We start from the raw sequence: 16,971 nt of genomic DNA, 5'->3' as shown, positions 1-16,971 counted from the left end.
TGCCTGGCTGCCGGCCGCCATCTTGGCTGACAGTTAATTTGCATATACTCACTGATTAGCCAATGAAAAGGGTAGCGGTCGTACGCTAATTACCATGTTTCTCTTTTATTAGTGTAGATAGATTATATAGGATAGGATTGCTTAAATGGGGGGAAAGCCTTTTTCAGCAGGAGGAGATGCTCTTTGCAGAGAAAATCACATAATCCCTATATCTGGACTGACAGCCAGCCATATGCACTATACTGCGAAACCAGTCATTAAAAAATTGAACCACTTTTTTACACCTTACACCAAACAGCTGTTGCCCTTAAAACTCCTCCTCAGCCCCCACCTTAGGTTCTGCCTTTGCAGTTCACCCAGATTAGGTTCTGGTCGGTTTCTATGTCAGTCAGCATCAAAAGCTCCGCCTCCTATACAGCCATTGGCTCCTTGCAGTTCACCCAGATTTGGTTCTGATTGGTCGGTTTCTATGCCAATCAGCATCTCTGGGCCTATCTCCGGGCCTGATCAGAGAGGCGGGGCTGATGAGCAGATGCCCAGGGCTTCTGGTGAGCGGGCTGAACTGATGACCTCTCAGCTGTTGGAGAGGTCCACCTCTCTTTCTCTCCAAGAGGTCAGTAGTTCAGCCTGCTCACTAGTCCCTGCCCACCGGAGCCTGCTGCATGCGAAGCCTGGCGTTCGGTCTAGCCTTCAGTCGTTTTGGACGTTACGGACCCTGGCTTTTTATAGATATAGATTGTTTACCTTCTGCATTTCATTTGACTTCAATAGTGAAACCATACCAATCTATTTTACTTTGTTTATAACAATTTTCATATCAGTTTCATTTTTCATAGTCAGCCTGCGGACTGAAAGTTCCCAGGTTCGATTCTGGTCAAGGGCATGTACCTTGGTTGTGGGCACATCCCCAGTAGGGAGTGTGCAGGAGGCACCTGATTGAGTGTGCAGGAGGCAGCTGATCAATGTTTCCCTCTCATGATGTTTCTCTCTCATCAATGTTTCTAACTCTCTATCCACCTCCCTTCCTCTCTGTAAAAAATCAATAAAATATATATTTTTTTAAAAACAGACACTCTCAACACCAAACAATTTATAAAAAGATTTCTACCTTTATTTCCATATTTTTTCTAAATATATTCAAGAAAAGAAAACATTTCAGCTACATCTGTGGAATGATACCTTTGATTCATATCAGACCTGTCCAAGCAGTCACCAAATGGTGAAAAACATTTTCGAAATTTAAATTGTAAAACAGTTTTTAAAGTCCAAAACATTTTTCCTATGGAAAAACTTTATAAAACTACATGCGTAAGATTACTGTCTGAACTATACCCAGGCAAAATAATACCTGTTCCTTTGGAAAATACATAATTTGCCCCTTCCATCCTCTCCCAAGTCCAGAGGAACTGGCCTAGTCATGGCCTCCATTCACCTTGTCAAAGTCATCTCTCCTTACTCTCCACTCCCCCATTCTGTGGGTCAGCCACACTGCCCTTCTCCAAATTGCAGGGCCTTCACCCCTCTGAGTCACTGCTGTCATGCCCTTCCTGTCCTCTCTTAGGTTACCTCCACTCAGCCTTTTGGTCTCAGCTTGAATGCTACTTCTCAAGAAGGGTGTTCCTTGTCCTCACACCGAGTCACACATCCTTACTACATTTCATCACCACAGTATTGATCACTCTGCATTGTAATCACTTTGCTTATCTCCTGCATAATCTCCATCATGTCAGGTATACATTTTGTTTGCTTTTAGTTTAACCCCAGAACTTAGAAGAGTTGCTGCAATTTTAAAGATGTTTACTACATATTTGTTTGTATGAATGAATTTTCATAAGAGAAGGTACTTCTATGCATTTAAACCTTATCTATGGAGTATTTAAGTTGATTTATGGTCATTACCAAGGAATAAAGGGGTTTTCCAAAAAAATTTCTCCACTCCTGAATTTTTACCTGTTGACTATTTGCACAGAGGAGGCTAATTATCCAATTTCTTCCTCACTGGTTATTTACGAAGTAAGTTAAATAGAACATTAAAATTCTAGCAAACAGAAATAAGTATATATTTCTAATATGCTCTTTATCTTTTTATTGTAGGTAATGTCATTTATTCTTATGGCTTTTACTATAATCAACAAAATGCTGATCTCCAAATTCGTATCCAAGGCCTTATTTCTCTATTGAGTGAAGATCCAAATTTCCAGCCATCTACAGTTTTCTATCTGAATGTCCCACAGGACTTCACTCCCTCCCCAGATCCTTTCCAACCTTTCCTTTCTTCTGTGTTCCCCATTTCAGAGAATGATGGCACCATCTAGTCACTGGAGCCTGATACTCAATTTATTTCACCCTTGCTTCTTAAAGATTATTCTGTTGAATCAGAACCTACCTTTTAACAAAATCCCCAGGCAATTCATAGGCACAACAAAATTTGAGAAACAATGATCTATAATTACTTTTCCCCCTACCACCACACATCAACTCTACCACCAACTCTAAAAACAAAATGTCTCAACTAGACTCCATCCATGTCTGTTATCATTGTCTAATTTAAGCCATCAATCTCTTTTTTAATTTTTCAATTACAGTTTATATTCAACACTACTTTTATTAGTTTCAGGTGTACAACATAGTGGTTAAACAATCATATACTTTACAAAGTGATGCCCCCAATATTTCAAGTACCCACCTTGTACCATATATAGTTATAACAATACTAGAGGCCCAGTGCACAAATTCATGCATGGATGGGGTCCCTTGGCCTGGCCGGCAATCGGGGCTGATCAGGGCTGGCTGGCCAGGGGGAGGGACCGCAGGAGGTTGGCCGGCCATGGGAGGTTGGCTGTGGGAGCACACTGACCACCAGAGGGCAGCTCCTGCATTAAGCGTTTGCCCCCTGGTGGTCAGTGCGTGTCATGGCTACCGTCCAGTCATCTGGTCATAACAGTCACTTAGGCTTTTATATATACAGATTATTGACTATATTCCTCTTGTCTGGAATATTTTAGCAGAGATACTCTGTTGTATAGCTATGCATATTGAGAGAGGCCATATGGTTGGCTGGCTAGGACTGTGCATAACATGTAGCTCATCTTATCTATGTTGCTTACAAAAGCAGCACATGGGAAAGCATGCAAAAACAAAGCAAAAAAGAGTGAGAACCACTCTTTTTGTGTCTCCTCACTATAATTATTCTCCATGCTGATATTCACTTTCTTTCCAAAATACAAATCTGATTATGTCATAACACTCTAAAGTCTTTCAGTGGCTTCTAACAGATCATGTACTTCCACACCCCCACCTTTCTATTTATTTCTCTTTTTTCCTCTGTTTGCCAAAATCTGCTCATCTGCCTGCTCAAGGGTCACTTCACTGGAGAAGAATTGTCTTATCTCGACAGTCCCCTTTGTAAACAACAGTTTTGCTCTCTCACTGCATTTTGCTTATTGCTGATCATGGCTATCTATCTTCCCTGCCAGAAAAGGACTTCCCTAAAGGCATTCTGCATCTCAATCACTGGCAGGTGCTACATACTCAAAAAAAGGTTAAAAGAAGTCAGCTGCCATTTATACCTAACTTCTTCAAAATATGAAGAAGTTATTGATAATGTGAACACATTTATAAACTACAAAATACTAAGTGCCATCTACACTAATAAAAGAGAAACATGCAAATTGACCGTCCCTCCACTATGCCCACCAGCCAATCAGAGCGATATGCAAATTAACCCAACAAAGATGGCGGTTAACTTGCATACACAGGCCCAGAGTGAAGACTGAAGACAGCGTAGAAGGAAGCCAAGCGCTGCAGAAGGGAGCGAAGCGGCAGAGGAGGGAATGGAGCCGAGGTAGCAGAGACGGGAGCGGAGATGAGGCAGCAGAGATGGGAGGGGGCGAGAGGGAGCAAGGTGGGGGAGATGGGAGGGAGCTGAGGCGGTGAAGGGAGGGAGCGAAGTGGCGGAGATGGGAGGGAGCCAAGGAAGCCCTATTCTTGCAGGAATCTTCCTGCAACAGGCCTCTAGTATACCTATAAAATAGAATCATTTAGAATATAAAGCAAAAAATAAATATCTCAAGCTATGTACTCCAGGCACAGTAAAAATTCAGAGAACTAATTCGTATTCACATAAATGCAGCTATCCTTGTGAGCCCACACTTTGTAGAGGCCCACGCTGTTTCCTCATAGCTAAATCAGATAATTGGACAGGATGAAGAGATTTTAGCTTTGATGAGGAGTGGGGTGGTCAAGTCTGACAGCTAATTTTGAAAATTACACGTTATCATAAAGATTTAAAAGTTTTCTTTAATATAAAAGTTATCTATAATTTAAAATTTTTACAATTTCATTTTGCATATTACTTTTCAAATATGGTTCAAATTACAGTAAGTATATCATTTTTTATTTGGTTCCAAAATTTTGCCATAAATTACACTCATAATTATACACTGAGAGGCCAGGTTATTATGACCGGCCAGATTATTATGACCACCCCATCAGTACTTCGTTGGGCCACCTTTTGCCTTCAATACTGCGGCGATTCTTCTTGGCATTGACTCCACAAGATGTTGAAAGGTGATGCGAGGAATCTGACACCATGCCTGATGAATAGCACTGTCCAGTTCTATGAGATTTGATGGTTGTGGAACCAGCTGCCTGATGGCTCTTTTAACTTTGTCCCACAAATGCTCAATTGGATTGAGATCTGGTGATTGTGGGGGCCACCTAAGCAAGGTAAAGTCTCCCTCATGTTCTTGAAACCACTCCTGCACAATAGGAGCACCGTGGCATAGCGCATTGTCTTGTTGGAAGAAGCCATCTCCATTGGGATACGCCATCAACATGATAGGATGAACCTGATCAGCAATGATACTTAGGTATGTTGTGCTATTCAGACGTTTATAATGATCTGGCCCTCTAGCAACTTCAGTGCGAAATTATAGCTAATTTGCCTACAAACGTCAGGTGGTCATAATAATCTGGCCACTCAGTGTACTTTGACCATATTATTCTATCATCTTGACATATTGTAGTTCATTAAAACATTTACCAAATTTCAATAATTTATTTAACATTTATTGAACAACTCCTGTGTGCCAGGCTGTAAGGCACAACTGACCACTCCTAATTTCAAGAACCCCCCAGTCAAGTGGCAGGAGTTGACTCATACATGTAATGCTGAGCACAAATCAGAGGATGGCTCACCAGCAGAGCTGAGGTGGGTAAGATGTCCCATCATATCTGATTGCTCATATCATATTCTCATCAAGGGATGAGAAGTCAAAAGGAGGGCAGGAGTAAGAGGGGGAAGATGAAATATGACAAGGCATAAGAATCTGAAATCACACATGTTTGGGGAAAGGCAGTGGCTGGGCATAGCTACAACATAAAAAACAAATAAGAGTGTTTGGCCCCAATTCCTTAAAACCTCACCAGAATTGAGAGTTATTTTAATTCCCAGTACTTCCAAGAAAATAGAAGGGATAACTCAAGGTGGACTTAAAATATATCTCTGATTACTCATTTTTATTACTAATGCTATTTATTACCCATCTGCTAAAATTCTCTGTCTGCTTATGTATTAAATCTTGATATTTTTCCCTCATTAAGTTTGAAAAAACTCTCCAGGTATTATAGATATTAACCCTTAGTCACACTTGACACAAACATTTCCCTCCACCTGTTTATTATTTTTTCTTTATGAATGAATCTTAAATTTTATATATTCAAAACTGTTGAACTTTTCTTTGGTGAGTTTTTGGTTTTTTTTTCTCATTGCTCTAATACTGAGTTATCAATCTTTTACAAGTCTGATGAATAGTATTTTATTTTCTACTACTTTTTCTAAAATTCAATTTTTAAAGTATTTATCTCTTAACTAGTGGCCTAGTGCATGAAATTCATGCACATTAAAAGGGAATTAATTAGAGGAAATATTTTAATATTGCTATTTGCCCTTTCTCTATAATAGAAGTGTCAGAGATGAAAGAAAATTAGTAAAATGTATATGAAAGTCTTCCTCCTGTCAGAGTCTGGGGCACGCTGTGGGACCCAGAGTCAAGTCTCCACGCATCCGTGTGCACCTCGAAATCACGCGAAACCCAGACCCTGCCGGCCCCACCCCCATTGGGCGAGATCCAGACCCGGCCGGCCCCACCCCTGTCAAGCCCCAACGGGCAGGGGGCGCAGCCTCAGGTGCCCCGTCAAGCTGGGGTGAGGGGCTCACTTTGAGGTCCCCTATCAAGCCCCACTGGGCTGGGGGCACGGCCTGAGGTCCCAAGTCAAGCCCCGCCGGGCAGGGGGCACGGCCTGAGGTCCCCTGTCAAGCCTCACCAGGCGGGGGGGCGGGCGCAGCCTCAGGTCCCCCACCCTGGCTCAGTGCCACGCAGCCTTAGGTCCCTGCTGATCGCTCATTATGGCTCACTACAGAAACACCACCTCCACTGTGGGCACAGCCATCTTGTGACGGCATGACAGAGTGAGGGTCAACTTGCATATTACCTCTTTATTATATAGGATACCAGCTAGACTTGATAAAGACATGATGGGCATAAACATTCATACATAGCCATTAACTTACCTCTTTCCAATTCTACTCCTACTCCCTTTGCTAAGATAAAGCAAAGGAAATCCCTTTCATCCAAACTCCTCATTCATTTTAATTCAAATTCCTTTATATTAGAATGCTGGGAAGAGAGCAGTTGGAGCTGGTGTCCAGCGCACTATTTTTAGAAATGGCCCGGAGTCATCCACATCCTCTATGAAAGAATTAAAAAGTAACATTTTAAGGTACATGTTAGGAACAGAAGACACTTAAGGGATGTATTAGCAGTACAAATTAATGCTAATTTTAAAGTATTGTGGCAATATTCACTGCCATGCTTTATAAGTTCTCAAAATTGGCCTGGCATGAAAACCTTTTGACTCCATGTTATGGGAGGTAATTTTCAAATTAGAAAAGGGGACTTAGTCAAGTGGTTTGCAGTTGCACATTTCTGACTCCCATGGGAGTTTGGAAATTGGAGGTGGGGGCACTTTTTAGATGTCACAGTGAGGAAGTACACATTGCTATCAGTGAGGAACCAGGGATCATAAATATTCATCAATGTGTGAGACAATCGAATGCACAAAAACTTGTCCCATCCCAAATCCCAATAACCACCTTACTTCAGCTAAGAGCCCTATAGCCCAAAATGTCTTGTTTCCAATATCTAGTGAAGGCAAGTTTCCTCTCATTTGTTCTATCCACCCTGCCATAAGTACATGTTTTACAGTAGCAGGGCCAGCTCTAGGGAAGACTATTTGTTCTGGATGTCTTGCTTACTCCTCCTGTAGGATCTCTAGTTTGCTGCTCATTCTGGCCTGCATTTATTCAAGCAACATCCCCACAAGTTTCTGGGTTTTAGCCACTCTCGCCTCACTCTGATCTACCAAAATCTTCCTATAAGTTCCGAGAAAAGACTTGATAAACAAATCACACTAAAATATCAATGATTATACAATGTATTCCTCTCTCAGGAATATTTGTATTTAAGGCTTAAACCAAAGATAATACTTTTTACCATCTCTTCTATTAACCACCCTGGTCCAAGCTATTATCATCTTTTCACCTGGATCACCACAGTTTCTTAACTAGTCTTCTTGCTTTAAAAACCTTCCAACTAATAACCTATTCTCAAAAAAGAGCTGACCCAAACTTCCTGATAGCTCACTTGGTTCAATAATAATAAAAGCCAAGTATCTCCAATGGCCTACAAGGTCATAAATGATCTAAAATGAGGAAAACTAAAGGAAAAGTATATCAGGGAGAAAAAAAAAAGCAGTCTATTTTGGTCAAGTTAAATTTGAGGTGCTATGAGACATTCAAGTAGAGCTACCAAAAAGGAATTATCCTTAGGTCCTCAGGACACAGCCTTAGGCCACATAAATGGTTTTCAACTGGGGGTAATTTTATCCCTCATCCCCCCAGGAGACATTCAGCAATTTGTGGAGACATTTTTGGTTGTCACACCTGGGATAGAGGTTTCTACTGTCATTTAGTGGGTAGAGTCCAGAGATGCTGCTAAACATCCTACAATACAGAAGACAGCCCCCCTCTGCCCCCCACACACACACCAAAAAATTATCCAGTCCAAATGTCACTAGTACCAAAGTTGAGACATAAATATGGAAGACTTATTCAAATAGATTATATTTAAAACCCAGAGAATAAAGTGAGAAAAATAAAGAGAACTAAACCTTGAGGAATTCCTCTTTCAATAGTCAGACAAAAGTGGAAGAACTAACATAGAAAACTGAAAAGGGTAAGCCAGAATGGGAAAAGGAAAACCAGGAAAGGGTGTGACAAAAGCCACAGGAAGAGTGTTCCTGAAAGGAAGCAATGCTCAACTGTGGTCAACTGCATTCAGAGCAATGGTAGGGAATAAGAGATTTGAAAGAATGAAGGAGATATGCTGTGAGGAGGCACATGAGAAGATTGGGTAATTTTGAGGCTGCTGAGTATACTTAGTGAAACCAACAGGCAGACAGTAGTCCTGAGGCTTTGCCAGATAGGGGAGATCAAAGAGGTACAAAGGAATTGAGGGAATTTTGAGAAGAGTAACTTGAATTGGGGCAGGTAGGCTGGTTAAGAGAGGAACTGATGACAGGTAGATACTAATGAATAAAGGACAATGTGGGGAGGGGTTAATTAATTGAAAGTCTTGATAAGTTATAAACATTTTGCCATATTAATAAGTATACTTCTCTACCATGCCTTTAATTGCTCCATAATAAAATAGTCTATTTCTTGATATTATTAAGTAAAGTTGATTTTACTTTAATAAGAAAGAGCTATTTATACCATTTGAACACTGCTCACCATTCCATTTTTCATGACCAGATCAAATGGCAAAAAACAGACCATGTTATCATGAAAGATAACAGGGTTAAAACATCAACTTTTTTATTTACTAATGTTATGACCTTGGACAATTCACCTAACCTCTCTGAACCTAAATCTCTTAATCTAATTAATAGAATACTGCCCTCCCCTACAAGGGTATGTAGATCCTAATCCCTCAAATCTGTTAATATGTTATGTTACGTGGCAAAGGGGAATTAAGGCTACAAGTAGAACTGAGGTTGCCAATCAATTGACCTTAAAGTATGGAAAGTATCCTGGATTATCTAGGATGGCCTCAAGTAATCACAAAGGCCCTTTAAGGGAGAAGAGGGACACAAAAGAGTCAGAACCAGAGAAATGGCATGTGAGAAAGACTCAACCTGCAGGAGCTGGCTTTGAGATAGAAGGAGGCCATGGCCAAGGAAATGTCAGCAGCCTATAGAAACTGGAAAAGACAAGAAAACTGATCTTCCCTAAAACCTCCTGAAAAGAATGCAGCCCTGTTAACACTCAGTAAGACTCATTTGGGGCTTTGACTTAAGATAATAAATTTGTTTTAAGCATGAAGTTCTTGTTGTTACAGCAGCAATAGGAAACTAATACATAAGTAAAACAAATATCTTCATAAATTGTTGTGTAGATTAACCAAAATAACATATACAAAGTACCTAACAGAATGCCTAGTCATTGAAAGCACTTAAATAGCTGCTATTAATATTATCAGTGCTAATACTACTAATAGCACCAAAACCATTGTAATTAACAGAAAGAACACTGACTCAGTCCTAGAACTTACTCAACTCTGTGACCTAAGATATCTTAACCTCTGTAGGACTCAGTTCTCTCACTTCAAAACAAAATGAGGGGGCCTAGAATAGATGACTTCTAAAGTTTCTTCCAGTTCTAAAATTGTATGACTCTAAAATCCAATTCCTTAATGACACATTCTACTTATTACTAATTAACTGATTCAGAAAATCCTATCTAATAAAATTAATAAGCCAAGTAGTTTTCATTTTATATTTCAACATTTCAGTATTTTATATTGCTTAATTATAGCCTTATAAAGTTGAGTCATGGCATAAAAATCACAGGTCTGCAAGCAAGGAAAAATAACTAAGTCATCCTACTATTTAAAGGCCTTACAGTCAACTATAATAATAGCATCTTTGCACATATTAACTCATTTATTCTTTTTTTAACAGTTTTATTGAGCTACTAGTGGCCTGGTGCACGAATTCATGCACACTGAAAGAAAATTAATTAGAAGAAATATTTTAATATTGCTATTCGCCCTTTCTCTATAACAGAAGTGTCAACCAAATTCACCATCGACCATGACAGATTGAAACACACGTGTGCAATTGGTGCCAGCGAGAGCTTTATATGTATCGCGCATGTGCGAGTCAACTTAGCCTTTTATATATAGAATAAACTTGCTTACTTAGACCTCCTTTCTGATTTAGCTAAACTTTTTCCAGCCCAGTGAAGCACCCCAACTTCAGCAACACAGCAGTAAATATCAAAACGAAGCAGATTATTATTGTAGATCACGCAGGGAGAACAAAGGGTAAAATATTTAACTGCAGCAGTGTTTGACTATATTATTCACAGTGAGAAAACCTGAAGTCATTTTCAAGGTCCACCATTTCTTACTTCTTTTCAGTTGGGTCAAGTTTCTAAGCTTTCTAAATCTCGATTTTCCAGCTAATAAAAAGAAAATAGGATTCTACCGAGTGTCCTATCTACCTACTCCAGGACTTCTGTGAGGATCAAATGAGATGAGGCACGGGAAAACGCTTCACAAACTTTGGTTAAAGTGTAAAATGTTTCCACCTGGCTATAAAGCCAGTTGTGTTCCTGAGCTGAAAAAACTCCAAGGAGGCTAGTCTCTAGGAAGAGGAAGCCGGGTGTTGCTATGTGACATCATTAGCCAGTGCCCACAGCCACCGTTTCTGGGTTGGGCTGGGCTGTGGGCTGCATTTTGCCTCATGGGATCTCCACTGCGATTTGGTGGGTTGTCACTCCGGGATAGTGGCGGGACCTGTGTCCCACTTGGGGGAAGCTGAGTGTTGCTTCGTGATGCCGTTTCTCTGTAAATGGCCAGTGAACGTCACGGCAACTCCTGTGTTGAGCATCTGTCCCCTGGTGGTCAGTGCGCGTCATAGCAACCGGTTGGATGGTCAGACACTTAGCATATTAGCCTTTTATATATATAGATAATTCACATATCATACAATTCACCCTTTTAGTATATTCACAGAGTCCTGCAACCATTACCACAATCCTAGACCATTTTCATTATCCCAAAAAGAAATCCCTACCCATTAGCAGTCACTCCCCATAACTCCTTTCTAACCCTCCTAGCCTAATAATCTACTATCTGTCCCTAAGGATTGGCCTATTCTGGGCATGTCATATAGATGGAATCATACAATATATGGCATTTTTTGTCTGGGTTATTTCACTGAGCATGTTTTGAGATTCACCCATATTGTAGCATATGTCATACAGCACTTCATTCCTTTTAATTGCTGAATAATATTACATTGTATGGATATATCACATTTGCTTATCCACTCATCAATTTATGATTTCTGGGTTGCTTCTACTTTTTAATTATTAGGAATAATGCTGCTATGAACAGTCATGTACAAGTCTTTGCACGTATGTGTATTTTCATTTATTTTGGGTATACACCTAGAGTGGAATTGCTAGGTAACATGTGGTAACTTTATGATTTAATCTTTTAAAGAACTGCCCAACTGTTTTCTAAAGCAACTGCCCACTTTTACATTCCCACCAATTTCTCTATATACTTAACAACATTTGCTATTATCTGTCTTTGATTATAGCCAACTAGTGACTATGAGTACTGTCTTTTGTGGTTTTGATTTGCAGACCTCTATGACTAATGATGTTGAGCATCATTTCATGTGCTTATAAGCCATTTTTAAATCTTCTTTGGAGAAATGTCTACTCAGATCCTTTGCCTATTTTTAATTAGGTCATTTGTCCTTTTTTTATTAAGTTGGAACAGTTTTTTAAATAAATTCTAGATACAAGTATAGATGCAAGTAAAGAATATGATATATCATATTATCAGATATATGATTTGCATGTATTTTCTCCCAGTCTATGTATCTCATCTACTATTAGTGCAGCTATTTGCAGTAAACAGATTCTGTGTTGCTACCCCAATTTTACAGATAGAATAAGCATGTCATAAAAAGAAAGCTTATAGTTTTGCTCCTGTTTTTATTAATTTAAAGAGGCCATAGCAACATTGTGACAGAACATATAGGAAGTTTCCTTCATTCAACCCTGATGCTATCTATATTATCTATATTATTTCCACACTATATAAAAGACGATTCATTTATTCACTCAAAAAATAGTTATTAAGTATTATGAGGCTGGCTGTGTGCTATTCCTATTTCAGGATTCATCAGTGAACATAACCAAATCCTTGTCCTCATTGTCTTACAATTTAGGAGTGTTGTGCAAATCCCTAGTCCAAAAGCAATTTCTTAAGAGTAAACAGTCCAAAGAAATTTTTTATCTAATGCTAAAAGATCCACCCTCAACTCAGAGGAAACATTGCCAATTTTAATGCAAGTGATATTCTTTTTAAAAAAATCCAAAGCACCAAACTTATTTTGTGGTCCAGGGCGACTTTGTTTTGAGTATTGGTTTCAGTAGGGCAACACTTGGTTCTTATAAATCCTTTTCATAATATGTCAATGTTTACTTTAATGATATTTGTCAAAATGAAACTTTGGCTAAAAGAAGGTTCAGTCTATATTGTGGGCAATTCTTACCCCATGCTGAAGAAGTGTTATAATAGCTGCATTAAACATAAAAACAAAAATACAGAATTGCAAATCTGGAAACTTGAAAAGGTAGTTCTAACCTTGTTTACCAAAGTATTCCTAATGCAAAAAGATTAAATAATTCCCAGAAGACTAAAGCCCTAAGTGGCCCACACAAATTTTAAATTTCTTGATCTTTTTTTCCCTAAATATAAATGTTACATTCTCAACTATAATAAACCCAGTTTCTTTGTTATCAAAAACATTTAACATTCTTTTTTTAATTTATTTTTTATTTTTTTAACATTCTTAATTAGGGTCAATATAAGAATTTGTTAAGAAGGACTAACAGAATGAACTCATATGAGGCTTATAACTAGAACTACATTAATTTTAACATTACAAAGTTAGTAAGTTAAATAATAGACACAAGAAAATTTAACACTCAGAAAGAGGTACCATGCCTACCTCATGGTTCTGAGTACCTTCAGCCCACTCCTTTGTGACTGGAGGATGTACATGCTGCGTTTGGCTAGCTAGGTGCCTAAGGATTAAGAAGGCACAGGCTGAGCAGGGAGAGCATGACCTGAGGTGATCCCAGAGATGGCCTGCTGCAAGAAGGCAGCATCAGAGTTCAAAGCAGGGCTTCTCCACACTATGAACTAGGAGGCTAGGGGTTCTCTGGAGGTGTCTTGGGTTGCTTTGTGGGGTCAGAGAATAGCTAGAAGTGAGCAGAGCACTGCACTCCTGACTTACAATTCCCTTTCACCTGTCTTACATACTAGGCTTTTATGTAAATTTTCTGAAGACTGAACTCAGCCTGCAGAGAAAAGGTGTTGAATAGCAAAATCTAGAGGAAGTCTTGGCCAGGCAGACAACAATGTCGATCAGATCTGAAAGACAAGGTGAGGATAAAATGGGAGAATGAATAATGAAGCTGGTGAGAAGCAGAGTCAAAAACAGGAAAGGGTGTGGTATAAGCCAAGGGTCGGGGTCAGGCCTTTATCCACAGAAAAGAATGCCTATTGTGGAGTGGACTTGTCTGCTTAAAGGCACAGCAATGAAATCTTTCACCCAGAAGCACTCAACTGCTTAAGTCTTAAACTATAATATGCTACTTTCAAGCCACATCTCTTACCCTTTTAGCTCTCTAGATTCCTTAAATCCCACTGCCAATCAATTCTCCATAAACCACCAATATGAACCATCAAAAAAGTAAGACGGTCACTCCTCTGATTCAAACCTTCCAATGGCCTTTCCATGACACTTGAATAGAATCTTAAATTTTTATGGTGGCTCTAATCTATCACACCCCTCATTAATTACCACTCTCCTCCTCACTGATGCTCCTCAGTGCCCTGGCTGCTCCACAAGCAATCCCTTGGCCAGGCTCTGCCATGCTGTTTCCTTACCCATGTGCACTACATTCCAATCTCTATTCAGAGGACAGTTTTTCAAAGAGTACACACACACACACACATCTCTAGATCTGTATCTACATATGTTGTCTACCTCCCACGAGAAGCAAAATCCACATACTAGGCTTTGATTATAGCCAACTAGTGACTATGAGTGCTATCTTTTGTGGTTTTTATTTGCATACCTCTGTGACTAATGATGTTGAGCATCATTTCATGTGCTTATAAGCCATTTGTAAATCTTCTTTGGAGAAATGTCTACTCATATCCTTTGCCTAGTGCAGAATTTTGTTTTAATCACTGCTTTTATCTAGGTAGCCGCATCACCTAGAATGGCATCTGTAACATAAATGCTCAATACTTATTGAATGAACAAATGTATGAACCATACTTGATCTTAAATATGTTTAGGCATCAGGTTTTTCCCAAACTGCTCTGTATTTTTTTTACCTGATCCATCAAACATGCCCTAAACTTCACTTCTCGTCTACTATAACCTACGATTTGATTGCCCAGCTTTGCACACTCCATTGCCTAAACTCTCAAATGTCTTGCCAGCTTGTCCTCAGCCTAACCCAATCTAAGGATTTATTTCTTCACTTCCAAACCCCAACCACCTAAAGATGACTGCTATAAAAAGTCCCAACCATATGGATTGGAGACTCTGCACACCCCTGGATTTAGTAGGACCTTGCTCACTGCTGCCCTTAGCCTTTTGGGCTTCCAATCAGATCTCTCTCATATCCCATAAATCCAATTCTAAACTTCCATTACTTTCTTCAAGCTTCCAACTCTCCACTCCACTCAGCAAGTGACATCACCTCCACAGAAACAAAAGAAAGGTTACTAACTTCTTCAGCTTTCTCCACCCCACTGAACAACAATCAATAACCCACTCTTACCTCTGTCCTGGCAGTGTGCAGGATGTCCCTCTTCATACCCAAAGCTAACAAAACTCAAGCCACCCATCCCACCTCCTTAGGAATATGATGCCATCATTTATCCTCCTTCCCCCTCTACATATTCAACTTCTCCTTCTCTTCTGGCTTTTCTTCCACTTCATGAATGTTTAAATCTCTCCCATTTTAAAACAAACAAATGAACAAACAAAACTAATATACTTCCCCAAAGTTTGTGTCTCTCTCTTGCACTATCCTACTTGCCCCTTTCTCTGCACAACAGAGTGTCTTGAAAGATAGTCTGAACTCACATTTTTACCACTCTGCCCACCTCTTCAATTCACTAAGTAACCCTCTGCAATTTGTATTTTGCCTGCAAACACAAAAATGCTTTCTCCAAAACACAGATGACTTCTTAACTGAAAATTTATTCAGAATTTACTAGACCCGTCAATTTTATATTGATACGCTTAATCTTAAAATGCTTGTCTCTTGACTCCAGTAACATTATTCTTTCCTGGTGTTCTAGTTTTTTGGACCTTTCCATTTACTACTGACTGTGTGATTTGAGAAAAGCCTCTATATGTGGTAGAGCTGTTAAAAACATGGGTGGGCACTATTGTCAGCTTGGCTGCCATAACAAAGTATGTGCCTGGATGATTTGAAGAACAGAAATTTGTTTTATCACAATTTTTGAGGCTGAAAATACAAGATCAAGATGCTAGCATGGTCGAGTTCTGGTGAGAGCTCTTTTCCTGAGTTGCAGGTGGCCGTGTTCTCACTGCCATCAAACAGAAGAGATATCTGATGTTTCTCTCTCTTCCATAGGTACGAGGATTCCACCCTTATGGCCTCATTTAACCTTAATCACCTCCTTAAAAGCCCTATCTCCAATATAGTCACATGGAGGGTTCAGGCTTCAACAAGAATTTGGGGGACATACAATTCAGTTCATAGCAGCCAACAATAATGATGTTCTTCTAAGTTAAGTATGGTAAAACCAAAAGTTATGTAACAACTACAAAATTCTAAAGTGATAAAGAAAACGGATGTCACATGAAAAGATCAGAATACGAAGCTTTATATATGCATGTAAAATATGCATATGAAAATAGGAGTGATATTCAAGTAAAACAGTTTATTTCTGAATTCTGTTAGATAATTAAAAACTTATTTTTCATAGAAAGAATATATAAATCAAAAGTTTCAACTAGAATCTGGAGAAACCAAGATGGCGGCATAGGTAAACACCGGAAATTGCTGCCTCCCACAACAACTTCAAAAATACAACTAAAAGACAAACGGACATCATCCAGAACTACAGGAAGGCTAGCTGAGTGGAAATTCTACAAGTAGAAGGAAAGAGAAAAGCACACTGAGACTCACAGGAGGTGCGGAAGTAAAGTGCAGAGGTACGGAGTGCACGCGGCAAGGGCTGGCAACTGAGGACCCGGCTGTCTTTTTGAATCAGGAGGGAGTCACAAGCCCCCGACTGCTCTGAACTCCAGTTCCGGGAAGTCTCTGGGGACCCAGACTCATACGGGGAGAAACTGGACTGTTTGGCATCGGTCAGAACTCAAGGGCGGCTTTCTCTCAGAGGTGCTTGCAGCGATTACTGGGACACTGAGACGTGGGGCCTCTTAGGGCAGGGCTGAGGATCAGCCATAGCTGCTTGCTCCGCCCTGTTGATTCCCTGAGACCCCGCCCCACCCAAGCTGCAGCAGAGGCTTTTGCATATGAATGCCCTGGCCCTTTGCAATCTAAAATTACCTAACAAACTGCAGCTGGGCCAGACAGACCCAGAACTTCCAAGAGAAGGCCCAAGGCCCCACAGCAGCTTGCATTGCTTCACAGCTGGGCCTCATCGGGGCACCTCCAAACCCAAAAAAAGGAAGGGGAATCTGCAGATTTCGTAGCTCCTGCTGGATAGCCTCAGGCAGAGGCTAAATTAGCACCTCCTTAGA

The 16,971-nt window shown here is 39.9% G+C and overlaps 1 protein-coding gene across 9 annotated transcripts in view; it reads right to left on the bottom strand.

Moving 5' to 3' along the window:
• The window catches only part of ZNF438 (zinc finger protein 438), a 204,064-nt gene that overhangs the window by 166,622 nt on the left and 20,471 nt on the right, over positions 1 to 16,971 (bottom strand). Inside the window, exon 2 of one of the 9 annotated variants that reach the window (XM_014548000.1) lies at positions 6,575 to 6,752. The exons of 7 other annotated variants lie outside the window; for them this stretch is intronic. The gene's annotated coding sequence lies outside the window, so the exon portion shown is untranslated. Of the gene's footprint in view, positions 1 to 6,574; positions 7,216 to 16,971 lie in introns of those variants that run through there. One more of the 9 variants, XM_014547999.1, reaches the window with a different exon arrangement.

This window comes from Myotis brandtii, unplaced genomic scaffold (genome assembly GCF_000412655.1).
Source record: "Myotis brandtii unplaced genomic scaffold, ASM41265v1 scaffold49, whole genome shotgun sequence".
Lineage (NCBI taxonomy): Eukaryota > Metazoa > Chordata > Mammalia > Chiroptera > Vespertilionidae > Myotis > Myotis brandtii.
Note: the sequence above shows the minus strand (reverse complement) of the source record. Positions and strands in the feature narration are given on the sequence as shown.